Genomic DNA, 18,631 nt, shown 5'->3' with positions numbered 1-18,631 from the left:
GAAGGCTGTATCTATTTTCACACCTTAGTTATATCTCTTTTTTCATTGCTCTGTGTAATTTATTGGAGGAAAATCTAGTGATAACAAGCATATATAATTGCCCCATAATGTTGCTGAAATATATTATAAATGTATAAAATGGGAGTTAGGAAACATATAAAGTTTGGAAAATCATGTTCTGTGGTTCTGGGAACCAATATGTGAATATTTGTTTCCTCTGCTTGGGAGGATCTCTCCCTCATTTCTTTTTCCTGGCAAGCTCCTACTCAATCCTTCAACATTCAGCTTGAACAACATGTTCCCTAATCTGTTCCCATTCTCTATGAACCCCCTACTTTGAGGATACCATCCTCAGAACTATAACTGTACTTTGTATGTACTGTTATACATCACTTAACAAAGGGAATGGATTCTGGGAAATACATTGGTAGGTGATGTCATTGTGTTAACATTATAGAGTGTACTTACACAAACCTAGATAGTGCCTACTACACACCTAAGTTGTATGGTAGAGTTTATTGCTCCTAAGCTACAAACCTATACAGCATGTGACTGTACTGAACACTGTAGACAAGTATAACACAATGGTTAAGTATGCATGTATATAAACTTATATGGTTTGGATGTGTCCCCACCCATATCTCATCTTGAATTCCCATGTGTTGTGGGAGGAACCTAGTGGGAAGTAATTGAATCATGGGGACAAGTCTTTCTTGCACTGTTCTCATGATGGTGAATGAGTCTCATGAGATATTATGGTTTTATAAACAGGAATTTCCCTGCACAAGCTCTCTTTTTGCCTGCTGCCACCCACATAAGATGTGACTTGCTCCTCCTTGCCTTCCACCATGATTGTGAGTCCTCCCCAGCTATGAGGAACTGTAAGTTCATTAAACCTCTTTCTTTTGTAAATTGCTCGGTCTCGCTTATGTCTTTATCAGCAGTCTGAGAGCCAACTAAATTGGTGCCAGGAATGGGGTGTTGCTGAAAAGATACCCGAAAATGTGGCAGCAACTTTGGAACTGGGTAACCAGCAGAGGTTGGAATAGTTTGTAGGGCTCAGAAGAAGATCGGAAGATGTGGGAAAGTTTGGAACTCCCCAGAGATTTGTTGAATGGCATTTCTCAAAATGCTGATAGCAACATGGACCATGAAGTTCTGACTGAGGTAGTCTCAGATGGAGATGAGGAACTCACTTGGAACTGGAGCAAAGGTAATTCTTGTTACAAGTCACTTCTTGAATGGTTTGCTGCTTAGAAATTTATTCCATGTGGTGTTGAGCCTGCAGGCACACAGAAGTAAAGAATTGAGGTTTGGGAACTTATGCCTAGTTTTTCAGAGGATGTATGGAAACATATGGATATTCAGGCAGAAGTTTGCTGCAGGGACAGGGCTCTCATGGGGAGCCTCTACTAGGGCAGTGCAGAAGGGAAATGTGGGGTAGGAGCCCCCACACAGAGTCCCTACTGGGGCACTGCCTAATGGAGCTATGAGAAGAGGACCACCGTCTTCCAGATCCCAGAATGGTAGATCCACCTACATCTTGCATTGAGTGTCTGGAAAAGTCACAGACACTTAACACCAGCTTGTAAAAGCAGCCATAAGGGAGGCTGTACCCTGCAAAGCCACAGGGGCAGAGCTGCCCAATATGATGAGAACCCACTTCTTGCATCAACATGACCTGGAAGTGAGACATGAAATCAAAGGAGATCATTATGGAGCTTTAAGATTTGACTGCCCTGCTGGATTTCAGACTTGCATGGGCCCTGTTAGACCCTTTGTTTTGGTCAATTTCTCCCATTCGGAATGGCTGTATTTACCAAATACCTGTACCTCCATCACATCTAGGAAGTAGCTAGTTTGCTTTTGGTGTCACAGGCTCATAGATGGAAGGGATTTTCCTTGTATCAGATGAGATCTTGAACTGCAGAAGTTTCAAGTTAATGCTGAAATGAGTTAAGACTTTAGGGGACTGTTGGGAAAGCATGATTGGTTTTGAAATGTGACGGCATGAGATTTGGGAGGGGAGGGGCCAGGGACAAGGTGATATGGTTTGACTATGTCCCCACCCAAATCTCATCTTGAATTCTCATATGTTGTATGAGGGACCCGGTGGGAGATAATTGATTCATGTGGATGGTTTCCTCCATACTGTTCTTGTGGTAGTTATTAAGTCTCATGAGATCTGATGGTTTGATATGGGGAAACTCATTTTGTTTGGCTCTCATTCTATCTCCTTGCCTTCTGCCATCCACGTAAGATGAGACTTGCTCCTCCTTGCCTTCCGCCATGATTGTGAGGCCTCCTCAGCCATGTGGAACTATAAGTCCATTAAACCTCTTTCTTTTGTAAATTGCCCAGTCTAAGGTATATCCTCATCAGCAGCATGAAAATGGACTAATACAGGAGTAATCATTGGTTCTTCCCTGTGTGCACATTAATAGACTTGTATCTCATTTCTCCTATTAATCTCCCTCCTAAAGTAAGGGACAAAGACTTGCTTCTTCTTCCTGCTTGGAACATGAATGCAATGCCTGTAGGAGCAGAAGCCATTTGATGCCACAAGGACTAAAACCATAGCCAGAAATGACTGAATAAGAAGATGGAAGAATTATGGAAGATATCACTGAACCATCTACTTCTGGTTGCTTTCATTGGGCTTTCTTATGATGCAATTGATACATCATGTGCAATAAGATAGGCTGGTTCATACTGCAGTATATGAATAACCTGGAAATCTCAGCAGTTACACATAAAAAGAGTATTTCTTGTGGCAGGCCTGATGGGGTTTTAGGTCATTCTCTAAAATACCCATGTGTTAGCTCAGCCTTCCAGGCTGCTGAGCTCTTATTGGCAATTTCATGTCAACACACGCTCCCATGATCGTCAAGAGAGGGGAAGGAAGCAGAGACAAAGATTAAAACAAGTGCAATTAAATACTCTGGCCAGAAGTGACACATATCATTGACCAAACCAACTCACCAGGCCAGGACTAACATCAAGAGTATAGAGAAGAACAATATCCTTGCACATCTGAAAGAGGAGCCTGAAAACATTGGTGAGCAACACTGATGTCTACTGAAGATATCAAAGATCTTCATTGTCAGTTGAAAACTAAAGGAATGACATTACTGAAAAAATGCTATTCCTATCAAACTATTTAATACCAATGATATTTCTCACAGAGTTAAAAAATACTATTCAAAAATTTACATGGAACCAAAAAAGATCATGAATAGCCAAAACAATCTTAAGCAAAAAGAACTAGAAAAAGCTAGAAACATCACATTACTCAACTTCAAATTATGCTACAAGACTACAGTAATCCAAACCACATGGTACTGGTAGAAAAACAGACACATAGACCAATGGAACAGAATAAAGACCCCAGAACTAAACACCTACAATAATCTGATCTTCAACAAAGTCAACAAAAACATGCAGTAAGGGAAGGATTTCCTATTCAATAAATGGTACTGGGGTAACTGTCTAGCCACGTGCAGAAGATTGATGCTGGACCTCTTCCTTTTACCATATACAAAAAGCAACTCAAGATGGATTAAAGACTTAAATGTAAAAATCCTAGAAGAAAACTTAGGAAATGTCATTCTGGACATAGGCCCTGGCAAAGATTTCATAATGAAGATATCAAAAACAATTGCAACAAAAACAAAAATTGACAAATGGGACCTAAACTAAAGAGTTTCTGCACAGCAAAAGAAACTATCAACCGAGTAAACATACAGCCTACAGAACGAGAGAAAATATTTGCAAACTATGCATCCAACAAAGGCCTAATATTCACAATCTATAAGGAACTTAAATAAATTAACAAGCAAAAGATGACCCCGTTAAAAAAGGGGCAAAGAACGGGAACAGACAATTCTCAGAAGAAATACGTGTGGCCAACAAGCATATAAAAATACTCAACATTACTAATCATTAGGGAAATGCAAATCAAAACTACAGTGAGATGGCATTTCACATCAGTCAGAATGGATACAATTATAAAGTAAAAAAATAACACATGCTGGCGAGGCTGCAGAGAAAAGGGCATACATGTACACTGCTGGAGGGAAGTTAAATTTAGTTCAGCCACTGTGGAAAAGTTTTGTGATTCCTCAAAGAACATGAAACAGAGCTACCATTCAACCCAACAATCCCATTATTGGATATATATTCCAAAAAACAGAAATTGTTCTATCATTTAGACACATGCACACATATGTTCACTGCAGCATTATTCACAATAGCAAAGACATGGAATCAACCTAGATGTTCACCAATGGTAGACTGCATAAAGAAAATGTTGTATATATATATACCATGGAATACTATTCAGCCATAAAAAGAATGTGGCAACTCCGATGGCGCTGGAGGCCATTATCCTAAGCAAACTAACACAGTAACACAAAACCAAATACTGTGTGTTCTCCCTTATAAGTGGGAGCTAAACATTGAGCACACATGGGTGCAAAGAACATAGACATTGGGGCCCACTGGAGGATGGAGGGTAGGAGAAGGGTGAGAATTGAAAAACTACCTATCGGGTACTATGTTTATTACCTGGATGATGAAATAGTAGTCTGTATACCAAACTCCTGTGACATGCAATTTATCTATATAACAAACCTGCACATGTACCCTTGAACCTAAAATAAATGTGAAAACAAAGATCAGGCAAAGATGTTAGGATAGTTTGATAAAATAATTGTGCAAAAAAACCATATTCCTAGTCCTAGTCCCAATCTAGGCCTGGGCCAAATCCCTGTCCTAGCCTAGTCAATAATAAAATCCCCTTACGTTTCCTACGTGATAATTGTTCAGAGCAGAGCTTTGCCAGTAACTGTCACGGAAGCAAGTGTGATGGATGGAAGAGGGGCATGACACAATGGAACTTGGAGACATTCTCATCCACCCACCGGTTATTTTCCACGTGTGCTCTGACTTTTCTCCTCCCTACTTAAAATCTGCTGTGATTTTAAAGATCAAATAGAAAGGAATGCTGCTGATCTGTAATTGCTCAGGACACTTCCCAGCTGCCCTCTCAGCAGGTCCTTCTGTGTAACTTGTTTTCTCATGATTGTAACTCCACTAAAGTGATTTTTAAGACTCTGGGAGTTTGGTAAATGGAATTGAGTTGAACCGTGACTCAGAACACCAGGCTATCATGTGAACTCAATGCAGAAGCTGTCACATGCTACAGGGGAAATGACTCCAGCTGTGAAAATATCAGCCAATAAAATGTGCTTTTCTATATATAGTGCTCTTCTGGGTTATTATGGATATTCAATGAGAGTAATAAGGAAGTGAGGAGCAGTGTGGGGAAAAAGCAACTCTATCAGAGGTTTAGATCTGCTGCTGAGTTTTGTATTGTAATGATTTTCAGTCGGAACTTCTGTTACAGCCCTGGTATTTTCTAGTTGGGTGGCCTTATCACTTCCCCTTCCTAAACCTCAGTTTCCTCATCTGTGCAGTGGGGTTGGGAGGGGATGATACCATTAATCTCACAAGATTTCTGCGATGTTGGACAATTGCAAGAGATTCGGAATTTATCAGCGCTCACTCCTGTTCCTTGTAGGTTTCTTCTTTCACAGCAGGGAGAATATTTGTAGGTAAGATGGTTTAGATTTTTCAGGATGAGAATAATTATCTAAAAATTTTTTTCTAAAAGTTCTTCTTTTAAGCTTTTGTATTTCTTTAAATTATTTCACACTTAAAGAGAAAATCACACTTTCTTCTTAGAAGTCTGTAGAAAACCATGGTGATAAATATTAATATTTGAATTCATTTTTCTTCTGGGAGGATTTTGAATACCAGGTTAGAGTAAGGAGAGAAGACGTTTTGATTAAATTTCAGACTTGCTGCATCTACTGGAAGGATGGCTCAGTGGTGCCTGGAAAGAATAATGAGTTCAGCAGAAAGAAACACCAAAGAGATGCAGGTGAAAAACTTTTGGCTAGGCTGGATGGATACCGGCAGGGATGATTCCTTGAAAACTTCTGATGAGCCTGTGATGGGTTGTGATCACATCCAAATGCAGTAGCTTGTATTGGGCCATGCAGATTAGGTTCAGAAAATGTCCTTAAAGAAGGCAAGGGTGCAGAGAGAAAGAAGAGTTGGAGGATGATATAGGATGACAATAATAAAAATAATTACAGCTAAGAAATACTGAACTACAACAATGTGCTAATGATAATGTGCTAGTGGCTAACATTTATTTAGAACTTAGTATGGGTTGGGTGTCATTCTAAGGGGAGCTGATCATAATCCCAAAAAAGACAATCCCAAATATTGGAATCCCAAAAGATCAAAATCCTGAAAATGTAATTTTGAAAAAAAAAATTACAAATTATTTAAAAGATATTTATTTCCATTTTCAAAGGGTATTTATTTAAGGAACATATGAAAACATGACAGACCATTTCATAGTCCACTTTACACAACAGAATAGTCAATAATAACATACATATTTTTACAAGCAGGTATACCAACATCTGGTATACCAACATCAGGTATACCAACAATCAGGTATATAAACAATCAGGTATACCAACAAGAGTTACATAAGTACAACAGTTATGAGCAGATGAACCATATTCATAAAGAAATAGGTCAAAAAGGGAGATGTGTAAACACATGTCACTATGGCTGGTGATTGTGTGCACTCATCTTCAGAAATGTGGTCATCTGAAATAGTAACACACAACCTAAATCTTTTGACAAGACTGATCGAAAACTGCGATAGGTCACCAACATATGTAGTTGCCCAAACAGCTGAAATCTTGAGAAGTTTTGTCTTTTGCAAATGCAGATGCAGATGTGCAAAAAAGACATCTCTTCACTTATTGAAGAAGTTTCAACATTTTTACATACATGCACTATGCTTATACACAAAGGCAACCTTGTGGTAATGCACTTTTGTGGAGTGAAATTTGCAAAAAATGCATGAAATAAATTAGAACTCTCTAAAAGTCTCTGCATAATTTATACCTCCAGTATTGGAAATGATGGAAAGACAAAATACATAGCCACTCGTAGCTCCTTAAACCACACTTAATTTCCAGATAACAACCATAACAAGGTAATAGTTCCTCCTGATCCAACCATCCTATGATTGTGGTTTTTGGGATTTTAGACATTAGGGATTTTGATCTTTTAGGATTTCAACATTTGGGATTATGGTGTTCAGGATTGTGTCTTTGGGGATTAAGATCCACACTCCATGCTAAGTGCTTTGTCACTGCTGTCTCATTTAGTCTTCAAAATAACCCCATGTGACAGTCCCTATCATTATCCCCACCTTACAGAAAAGAAGACTGCAGTTTCTAAAGTTTAAGTAACTTTTGCAAGAAAGTAAATGGTCAACTCACAATTTGAACCCAGCTCTGCTTGATTATGAATTCTGTTTCTCCCCTTCTCCCCCAGGTTTGCTGTACCATCTCTATGTTAATGAGGTTGCAATAGTGTTTTGACTCCTCAGAGAGAGATCAGACATGAGACAGCAAAGGAATAAAGCTGGAGCAGTTAAGGGAGGGGCATAGACATGGGAGAGTTTAAATTATGTAAAATCAGCTTGCTCTGAAGCTGTCTTGGTTAAACCCATCAAAATGGAGGCTTCTCTGGCCCTTTCCTGGTCCTAATTTCTTTGCCTGCCGTTTGGCCACTCCGGTTGACAATGAATTTCACTCCCAGATACAACAGAACCAACCAAAACTTTATTCTCTTAGTTGCCCAGAATGTGATTTAAAAAGTGATGAATACTGAGATCAGGAGTTGACCCCATTTAAGAAATATAATGTCAAAGTTGGCCCCTTCCATTCCTCTTGAAAGACAGGGTGCTAAGGGAAAACAGTTATGCTTTTAAGCTAGTACCCACTTCATTTAATGCCAGAGAAATCTCATAGACAGACAAATTTACAGGAACCAAAAGTAGTTTCAAAGCAGTCCAAGTCATTTATACATATTCTTATGTTTCCTAAGCATCATGATTCTTAGAATCCCCACACAATTCTAAGTATCTCCAATTTCCTCTTGCAAGTACTGCTTTCATATCCTGCAGCTGTTTCTGTGCCTCTTATTTCAAATCTCCCTTGAAGATTTCACTTCTAGCCCAAGTCTACATGCTCTTATCCTTTCTCTCTTAACCCTTGTTCTGTACCCTTTGATGGTGGAGGACCCAAAAAGAGTAAGAGAGTCAAGGCTGAATCTGATTGGCAGTCTACATGAGGAAGAAGTCTGGGAAAACTCTTAACATTAATAACTTTTGTCCCATCACCACCATAAAAGTATTTGTTGACCACCAGCATGTGAAGAGGTTGGAAGGGAAGACTCAAAGTGGGTAGAGCCACTGTTTTCACATATGGTGTAGAAAAGCATTGTGGCACTGGGAGACCAGTTTGCCCTCTTTGAAATGCAAGTTCTCAGTTTCTGATTATCCAGAGAGTCATGAAAGGCTGCTAGTTTAAATTTAATTTTGCACTGGAGAATTATTTTAATGTAGGCAGGCTCATCGAGTCAGCTCTCAATCATGCTTAAATGCTTACTGAGGGACATGTTTGGCCTCTAGAAGGAATTCGTACTTGGTAGTTTAGGAGAACCCCCACTAGGATAAATGGAAGCATTCTTCTCTCACACAAAAAATAAAATGTATTATTGCTTCAAGTCAAACACCTACAGTGTTTGTCTCATTTATCTACGTAATTGTATCTTATTATGGTTCTTTTAACCCTAGCTCCACTGCAGTCTTGTTCGGTGCAGAAGGCAAATGTTGATTAACTTGAGGCCAGACGGAAAGCTTGATAAATTTTAGTTTTATGCCCAAGAGAGCATTGTTTGAGAAATCTACCTGACGCTTAGCAAATTGAATGCACACGTTGATCGCAATACTTTTCTGGTCAGGTTTAGTGCATCATTTTTTGAATAGCAGTCAAGTTGCAAAAGTTGTAAGTCATCTAAACATTTTATGGTGGGAACTTGTAGATCGTTTTAGAGCTATGTGCACATTTTAAAAAGGAATGTGCTAACCGTATTTTAGAAAGAGAGACTTATTTGTAGGAAGCCAGGTTTGTACTGCTGGCGTGGAAAATAAAGAAAAGAAAGTTGACCTAGTTTACTCTCTCATTCATATAAAAAAGGGAGACACACAAGCTGACTCAGAGTTTAATGATCCCATAAAATAATAAGATTTATATGTTGGCTGAGATACTGCGATCATAGATATGTCTGATTTTATAGAATAAGCTGCAACAGCACTAATGGTAGTAAAGGAAACCATAAATGACTAAAATAGCAAAGTAACCAGAAACATCACTGTGACGAACATTCCAACAGTTTCCCCAGAAAACCTTTTATCTTTGCGCATAACATGCAAGTAAAAAGGAGAAATTTGCATTTCGTGTTGGAGGCACCAACTGATCATTTATGTTCAGAGTCCATTTCTCTCCATTTTCCTTTAGTAACAGCACCTCTCAGGTTTTGACTGGGCACATTGCTGACCTGTGCAGATGGAATTTCTGAGCCTCATTTGTGATTAGATAGGGCCATCTAACTAAATTCTGGGCAATGAGATGTGAACAGACGTGATCTGTGCAACTGGCAAGCAATGCCCTGTAAATGAAGATGCTTGCTTGCACTTTTCTTTGACTCTTTCCTGTTTGCTGGATGCAGTCATGATGACCAGAGTGACCGTACACCTTAGAAGCAAAGATACAGGTGGCATGTTGAGAATGGTGGAGCTGCTCTTCTATACCTTGACCATTCATTCCTGGGTTGTTGCATGAGAAAGAAAGAAATTTCTATATTGTTGGGCCTGTGTATTTTGTATCCTCTTTGTTATAATAACTTGATTGTACCATTTTTAATACAGAATTCTAATGGTTCTTGCTGATTCTTTTGGAGAAGGGTGTCAACGAGCAATAAAATCCTCTCTACAAAGGCAGTTGGAAGTACAAGGATCTTCAAGTTAGTGTACTGTCCCTTCTAAATCATAGTGTTTAAAAAGTGCCACAGAAGAGAAGAAAAAGTGCTGTGAATTCTGTGTGAAATGTTGAGGAAAGCTTCAGTGAAAAAGTGGCATTTGCACTGAGGTTTCAGTGTCATGTGTATATTTGCCAGCTGGAGAAAATCTAAACAAAGACATGGAAACATGTAGAGAAAAGTATAGAGTTTCTGGTGAGATTGTAAAGGGAATTTTATGATGCCACATTTGCAAGATTGCTGTACACTTTGTTGAGGAGTTTGGATTTATTCCATACACAATGAAGAAGTGTCTAACAATTTAAATTGTGGAATTGAAGAGACCAAATCTGTGTTTAGAAAAAATACTCTGGCAGCATGGGAGGAGACATTTGAAAAGAAGAGAAAGTGGAGGCAGGGAACCATGGCTTCCAAATTCCTGTCATTCACTTAATTTTTGTCAAGGGTTCTGTCTGTCTGTCTATCTATCTCTCTATCTATCTATCTATCTATCTATCTATCTATCTATCTATCTATCTATCATCTATCTCCATCATCTATCTATCTACCTATCTATCATCTATCTATCTATTTATCTATCTATCTATCTATCTATCTATCTATCTATCTATCTATCCACCTTACATTAAGTGTATTTTTTAAATTTGGACTCAGTATGTTATATTTTTAACACAGTAAAATACATATTTAAAGAGTTTATCTATGTCCCTCTTTAAACTATACCGTATATCTCCATGGTATGCATACCACGCTCAGGACAAATATTCAGCTAGGATGGCTTCCCAGTTGTTCCAATATTGAGATACTGCCTTACCAGTTGTTATATAGCGGCTGCCCTGAGATTCCGACTGTCACCCACTGCCACAGCTCTGGCTACCTGATGCACCCCTAGGAACCCAGGACCACCTCTTGATTTAGCATTTAGATATCTCAGGGCTCTGACCTGCCCTACAGCTGGCTTCTGCTCTGATTGGTTGAGCCTAGCCATAATCAGTTTTTATAGATTTTATATATTAATCTTGGAAGTACATTACAGATCATAGATTATTTTGCCTATAGCAATAGTAGGAGGAAAGAAAAAGAGGGAACAAATTTTAGATACATTTTGAACATAAAATATAGGGAATTGATCATTGATTTACTGTGGGAATGAAGAAAAGAGTTAAAAATTCTGGGATTTTAGTTTGTATAAGTACATGGTTGATGATATCATTAACTAGAAATGAGATATAGGGTACATACACTTGGAGAAGGGAGATAATATGCTTAGACATACTGAGATTGAGATGCCATTGCAATATCCATGTGGAGATGGTTCAGAATGGGTTGGATATGGTGGTGTGCTGTAAATATTTAATCACTTATTCTCAAACAATAAAGAAGAAAACTTTTTTTTTTCTGTAGCATTTGCTGATATCCATGGAGCACATACTCCCACCATGTCCAAGTTTAATACCAATATGATGTCAACAATGCAGAGTTGGGAAGAGATGGGCACAGTCTGCTCTTACAAGACCATTCCAGCACATTATTGGTTGGATATACAGGTCTGGATCTCAGCTTGAGGTCCGAAGATGATAGATAGATTTGGCAGGCAACAAGCTGTGTACTTTAAAACCTTTAAAGTGTGTTGAGTTTTGCTTTTTGCTCCAGAACTTGGTAAATTAAAAAAAATATATATATTCCACTTTGCTGCTAAAAGGCATATATATTGTGCAGATGTTGTATGCAGTGTCTATCTGATCAGGTTTGCTCATTCTATACAAGTTTTCCATGTCCCTATTGAATTCTTTGTCTGCTTGTCTTACTAATTACTGAGAGATGTATATTAAAACTTCCTTTTGTTGTGGGTTTGTTTTAGTTGTATATATATTTAGGACCATGCTATTTTAAGTGAATAAAAAGTAAAGTATCTTTCAAGTAACTGAAATTTTGATTATTGACTAAAGATAAATTTCTTTTTATCTCTAGAAATGCATTTGTGTTAAAGTCCATTTTATATGATACTGACATGACTACTCCAGCTTTTTTTTACATGATATATTTTAACTTTTCTGTATTTTAAAGCTTTAGATATTTATGTTAAAAATGGCATATGTTACTTTTTTAAAATTAAGCCTGATAATTTTTGTGTCTTAATTTGAGTGTTTATTTTATTTGCTTTTGAATAAGACAGGGTCCAATCCAGAAACAGAAACTGTGCAGTAAATTGAATAGTGAAGATTAAATATCAAGCATAAACTATTTATAGAGGATTAGCTACTAGGAGAGAGTAAAAGAGAACTCTCAAGCTTACCCTAGGGCTGAGGGAGAGAATCCAAGGAACAACACATTTGGTAGACTGCATCCCCCCGTGCTTTGCCCCACCCAAGACTAGAATTTAGCCTTGAAAAACATACTGCTGCAGCCTACTGGCTGGTCATGAAAGTCTTTGGGTAGCCTTGGGCCTAAGTTGGCCCACAGTTGTTTAGTGGGCAGAGTACCATGGACTGGGACTTGTGATAAGGAAAGATTAGCAAATACAAATAAACTCATTCATATCACAAAGGGAATATGCAAGCAAAGGGAAAATATACAAAACTACTATATAGCAGTATTCTTTAATCTGCTGTTTTGCTTTCTGTGGTTTCAGTTACCTGTGATCAATTGTGGTTCAACATATTAATGGAAAAATTCCAGAAATACACAATTTATAAGTTTCAAATTTTACACCTTTCTGAGTAGCATGATGAAATTTCATGCCTTTCTGCTCCGTCTTGGCCTAAACGTGAATCATCCCTTTGTCCAGTGTATCTATACTGTCTATACTATCTGCCTGTTAGTCACTTAGTAGCTGTCTTTGTTATCAGATTGACTGTCATGGTATTGCAGTGTTTTGTTCAAGTAATCCTTATTTTACCTAATAGTGACTCCAAAGTGCAAGAGTACTGATGCATGCAGTTTGGATATACCAAAGAGAAGGCTTAAAGTGCTTACTTTAAGTGAAAAGATGAAGGTTGTTGACTTAATAAGGAAAGAAAAAAAATTGTATGCTAAGGTTGCTAAGATCTACAGTAAGAACAAATCTATGACATCGTGAGGAAGGAAATTCATCCTAGTTTTGCTGCTGCACCTTGATAGAGTTTGGCTGTGTCCCCATCCAAGTCTCATCTTGAATTCCCACGTGTTGTGGGAGGGACCTGGTGGGAGGTAATTGAATCATGGGGGCAGGTCTTTCCCATGCTGTTCTCATGTTAGTACGTAAATCTCATGAGATCTGATGGTTCTGCAAGGGGGAGTTCCCCTGCACAAGCTCTCTCTGTTTGCCTGCTGACATCCATGTAAGATGTGATTTGCTCCTCCTTGCCTCCTTCCATGATCATGAGGCCTCCCCAACCATGTGTATCTGTAAGTCCATTAAACCTCTTTCTTCTGTAAATTGCCCAGTCTCAGGTATGTCTTTATCAGCAGTGTGAAAACAGACTAATGTACACCTCAAACTGCAAAAATTATAGCCATAGTGAGTGACAAGTGCTTAGTTAATAAGGAAAAGGATTTAAATTTGTGGGTGGAAACATGATCAGAGACATGTTCCAACCGATGGCAATTGGATTTTCTACTATCTGTGGTTTTAGGCATCCACTGGGGGTCTTGGCACATATCCCCCATGCATAAGGTGGACTACAGGAGTCTTCATTTCTGGAGTTGCTTGTGAGGCTGCAGTTAATATCTTTGGCTTCTTTCTTCTACTACCCACTACCTATTTCCCTTCTTCTCAGCCAGAACTTCAGCTGGCCAGGGTTCTTGGTCTCTGGTAGAGTGACACAAATCTTCATTTTTGAAGGGTCTGAATTATCAGTTGTCCTGCCCTTTTTTTTTTTTTAAGTTTGCCATAGTTTTCCATCATTAATTTTTATTACTGGGTGTAGAACTACTAAAAGGTGTCCTGGCAATGCCTGGATTCTAGGTATAGTCCACATTTGTTGTTGTTGTTGTTGTTGTGTAGAAACAACAACCTGATTTCTGCTTGGAAATTAGAATCAATCACTCTAGGAGCAGAGTTAACTTTCCTGCCTATTTTGTCAGTAGCATAAACAGCCCCAATGGCCAGGTGGTGGTCTATCTAATTCATTCTGTAACCCCTTTGGTGGTAGTTCTGGTAGAAGCCTTATTGTCAGGAAAGGCAAATCTATTGCCAGAATGTGTGTCTATTTCAGTGAGAATGAATGTGTGCCCCCTCCATGTTGGAAGCAGTCCAATGTAATCAATCTGCTACTAGGTTGCTGGCTAGTCCTCCCCATCCCTGGGAATGCTACCATATTGGGGATTCAGTGTTGGTTTCCAGTTTTGGCAGATTAGACAATCATCAGTAGCATTAGCCAGGTCAGCTTTGGTTAACACAGACATAACCTTCATCCCTGCCACCATGGCCGCTTTGTTCCTGGGCCCATTGAGAAAGCACTGTGTCTTGGGAAAAGGGCTTACTCACACCCACTAAACACATCATTTCATCCACCTAATTAAGAGCCTACTCTGTAGTAGGAACTCATTTGTGGACACAAGGGGCCCAAATATCCTCACAGTTTGTGTCCATTTTAATATTTCCATCCATATAGCTATTTCTCAGAATTCTTTGGCACCAGTTTTCCAATCTTATTCCTTCCAAGTCTCTGGGCAGAAAAACTATTGTCAACTTTCCATGAATGAGTTGTGGATTTGTATTTCTGGCCATCTCTCACTTCAGACAAAATGGAATAATAAAGTACTACTTGAAGTTCTGCCCAAGGAGAGGATTTCCCTTTGGCAATGCCTTTCAGGGTCACCCCTGAGGGGGAATTATAGCATTGTAGCTGTTCACTTTGTGATGGTACCTAAATATTACATAGACAGAAGCATTTGTAAAGCAGGCTCAACATTTTTTTTTTTTTTTTTGAGATGGAGTCTTGCTCTTGTTGCCCAGGTTGGAGTGTAATGGCACAATCTCGGCTCACTGCAACCTCCACCTCCCCGATTCAAATGATTCTCCTGCCTCAGCCTCCTGAGTATCTGGGATTACAGGTGCCCACCATCATGCCTAGCTAATTTTTGTATTTTTGGTAGAGATGGGATTTCGTCGTGTTGAACCAGGCTGCTCTCAAACTTCTGAACTTAGGTGATCCACCCGCCCCGGCCTCCCAAAGTGCTGGAATTACAGGTGTGAGCCACCACGCCCTGCCAGGGCTCAACTTCTTCTTCAGTCACTTAGTCATTAGTAGCTCTCCCTGGAGGCCAAAGGCATGAATTGAAGGAGAAGAGGCAAGAAAGGGACCAACTTGAAATGGGGGGCTAATGCAAGGTTCAGTTGTGTTTAATGCGCTGTTTGTCTCATTCTTAATTGTAATTATTGTATTTTTAAGCTTTAGAATTTCTACATGATTCTTTTTCAAATTTCTGTCCATTTTTAGCATTACCTGTTCTCTGAGTTTTATTTTCAATCTTCTCTTTATCTTAATGACCATTGAAAGCATATCTGTGTTTAAAGTCTGTGCCTGATAGTTCCCAATTGCTGGAGTATTTGTGGATCTGCCTCTGTTGGCTAATATTTCTGTTGTTTCTTATTTATATTGTTTTATTTCCTCATTTATATGGTTACCATGGACTGTGTGCTTAACATTATATTCAAAGACCTGTTTATAGAAATAAGTTGAAACCTAGTAAAATGTGATCTTACATGAGAGGGAATTTATATTTTCTTCTTTCAGTGCCTAGAAAACTGTCAGTCTGGAACTTAATCCAATTTCAGTGATTTAGGTTTTCTAGGCCACCCAACTGATTAAAAAGCTGGCATGCAGGCCAGGCAAGAAATGACTTACTTCTGTTTCACCTTTGTTTCTAAATGCAACCATTGAGAGTACAAACCAAAACCACATGGAATTTATCAGATTCTTCCCAGAAACTTTTGTCCCTCTAACCCTTGAGGCCACCTAAAAACTTGTTCAAGCTCTTTCAGATCTACTGTTCTGGCTATTCTATATTTGCTCTTCCAGACCCAGATCCCACTTCTTTCCACTCTACTTTTTGTCCTGAAAAGTGGAAGCATCAGTGAGCTTCCTTCTCCTCTGGATTCTGGTTGGGTTTGGCCAGTGGGGGCACCTTCAGCCAACAGAAGGATGGAGGGAATGTGAGAGCAGGGTTTATTCCATCAGCCCCACTCAGCTGGCTCCTAAATTAGTAGTGGCTGCATTTGACTAAAACCCCAAACTCCTGCTAGGCAGCCCTTTCCTACAGCTCTCTCTTAGCTCTGTAACTCCTTCCTTTCCTTGCCCCTTTAGTGCTAAGGCTGGGAATGGCAAGCAAACAACCTGTTGTTAGTTCTGAGGCATTTCCTCATCTCTCACTGGTTTCCCTTAATCCTATCCACACACTTATGAATTGTACCTTCACTGATTGTTCCTCAATTATGCCACTCGAATGTGCCAGGTCTTCCTTGTTGGATCCTTTACCGATAAAAGCCCCAAGTTTTGCACTCCTCTGTCTGGATTTCCATCTTCTTACAGTAATACTTATTTAAATTGCCAGTGTGCCAATGTTCTCCAGCTGAAAATTTACATCCTATTTTCCAATTTTTCTAAGTACCTTATCAGTGGGATAACTAATATGTCATTATTTAATATACCATTATTGGAAGTAAATTTTCCCTCACTCTTGCTTTCCTTTATGCTTCAGCATATATGATTTTGTTTCTAAACAACCAATGCTAAATATTGTATATTTTACATAAATAAATGGAAGCATACTGCATATAGGCTTCTGTGATGTTCTTTTCTCATTCGATGTTGTTTTGGTATTCTTCCATTCTGCTTTGCATAGCTGTGGTTAATTCATTGCTTTGTTTAACTATTCCAAATAACACCTACCTATCCCCCTGTGGTTTATCATTCTTCATGCTCACTTTTCCTGGTTTCTCAGTTTCAATGCTCATGTTGGCTGTATATTTTATCTTCTATCCTTTATCTAGCTCTGTTGTTTGACATGTTTGATAGTTGATTTGGTACAGTTTCCACAGCTATGCCTTTCATACCCCTTTAGGACTTGATGTATTCATTTCACGCATTACTTGGGTAAAATATTCCATCCCATCCCTCATCTCCTTATAACTTCCCTAAAGACCCTATTATCTGGATTCTTTTTCTTTCATATATTTAAATCAATACTCACTTTCTCTCTGTCTTGATAGTCAAAAACTAATTTAACCAAAAACAAAAACGAAAACAAAAAGACTTGATGTATTGCAATTGTTTCTTGCTTTTGTTTTGGGGAATTACTATGCTTTTCATTGATAAAATGTAACATATTATAAAAGGGGAAGGACACATTGGTTTAGAACTAAGTGACCTTAATATTTGAAAGTTCATATGTATAAAACATGTGAAAAGAGGATTAATAATACTTTTAAAAAAGGATACGTCATGTGATGAATTTAAATTAACAAGCTTCCTTAGTGCATTTAACATTTAACTTGATTTATACAAATTCAATTTATACTGTTGGTCAGGAATAAATCTATTAAGTAAAGCAAGGTACACCTGAAATTGTATTTGGAAACAGTCACTCTTTCCATAGCTTGCCCTTTACATAATAACAAATAATACTAAACTCTTTCCCCCAGAAGGAAACAATAAATTGTTATGACTTTTAGATTGCTAGCATCTTCTATGGAAAGGCAAAGATATACAGAGCTAAGAGAATTCAGAAAAAGCACAATGAAAACGTAACTTTAATCTCTAAAAATTGCAGGTGTTAAATCTTAAGAAAGGATTATGTGGTGTGGGTGTTCAGAGCCTCAAACTCTTGAATGGAAAGACAGATCTCATCCTGACTGTTCATGTGTTGGTCTTGAGCATTTGCTTTTTATAGCTCGTATTCGGATGGCACAAAGACTATGTTATAAACCTTTAGTAGCCCAGCATCCCAGCTAAGTTTGGTTGCCAGCTGGGAATTGTTTGTGAAGCAGTGAGATAAAACTGATAAAATATTAAAAAAAGAATATGTATTCAATCTGAACTTTTAAAAGTATCAGTAAAAAAGTTTAAAAAACTGATACTTTAAAAATATAAAATAGTATCTAATCAAAAAATTCTCCCTAATCAGTGTAATTTCTTGTCAAAATTGTTCTGTGAATTTTTCATAGTATAGATAAGTTTGCAAAATTGAATATAAATATTGAAACAAAAGTTGTATATAAAAATGTCAACTTCAATTTGTTTTAAGGTATACTGAAAATTAAGATTGGATGGAGAGGGAATTTAAAGTAGGCAAAAGTCTCTAGGACATATGGTGGGTTGGGGGAAAAAGTTATTTCATTCTTAGCGATATTGATCTTTGAATATTGACTAAAGAAAATGTGGGAATAGTTTAAATGGTAAAATCTATAAGAAAAACAAAACAAAACAGGATTTGAAATTTTGAATGATTAGAGAAGAAAAAATCCTTTAGGAATTCCCCAAAATAGCAAAAAAAGCCCAGAAAGTAAAAGCATAAAACAAGATATCATAAGACCAAATAGTTCAATTATGACAATAATGATAATCTGTTAAAATCTTATTAAATGGGAAAAACTACAGAGCTTCACTAGATCAAAGAATATGAGTAAAAAAGTTATTACCTTTTTACTTTCTATTTAAAAATCTGATTC

The 18,631-nt window shown here is 38.1% G+C and overlaps 1 long non-coding RNA gene across 1 annotated transcript in view; it reads left to right on the top strand.

The window, feature by feature from the left end:
• The first annotated feature begins 810 nt into the window (after window positions 1-810).
• LOC144340902 (uncharacterized) overlaps window positions 811-18,631 on the top strand; it is a 65,147-nt gene continuing 47,326 nt past the window's right edge. Inside the window, exon 1 of the long non-coding RNA XR_013417446.1 lies at window positions 811-881. This is a non-coding gene — a long non-coding RNA (uncharacterized LOC144340902). The remainder of the gene's footprint in view (window positions 882-18,631) is intronic.

Source organism: Macaca mulatta, chromosome 5 (genome assembly GCF_049350105.2).
Source record: "Macaca mulatta isolate MMU2019108-1 chromosome 5, T2T-MMU8v2.0, whole genome shotgun sequence".
Lineage (NCBI taxonomy): Eukaryota > Metazoa > Chordata > Mammalia > Primates > Cercopithecidae > Macaca > Macaca mulatta.
This window is presented reverse-complemented; position numbering and strand designations above follow the sequence as displayed.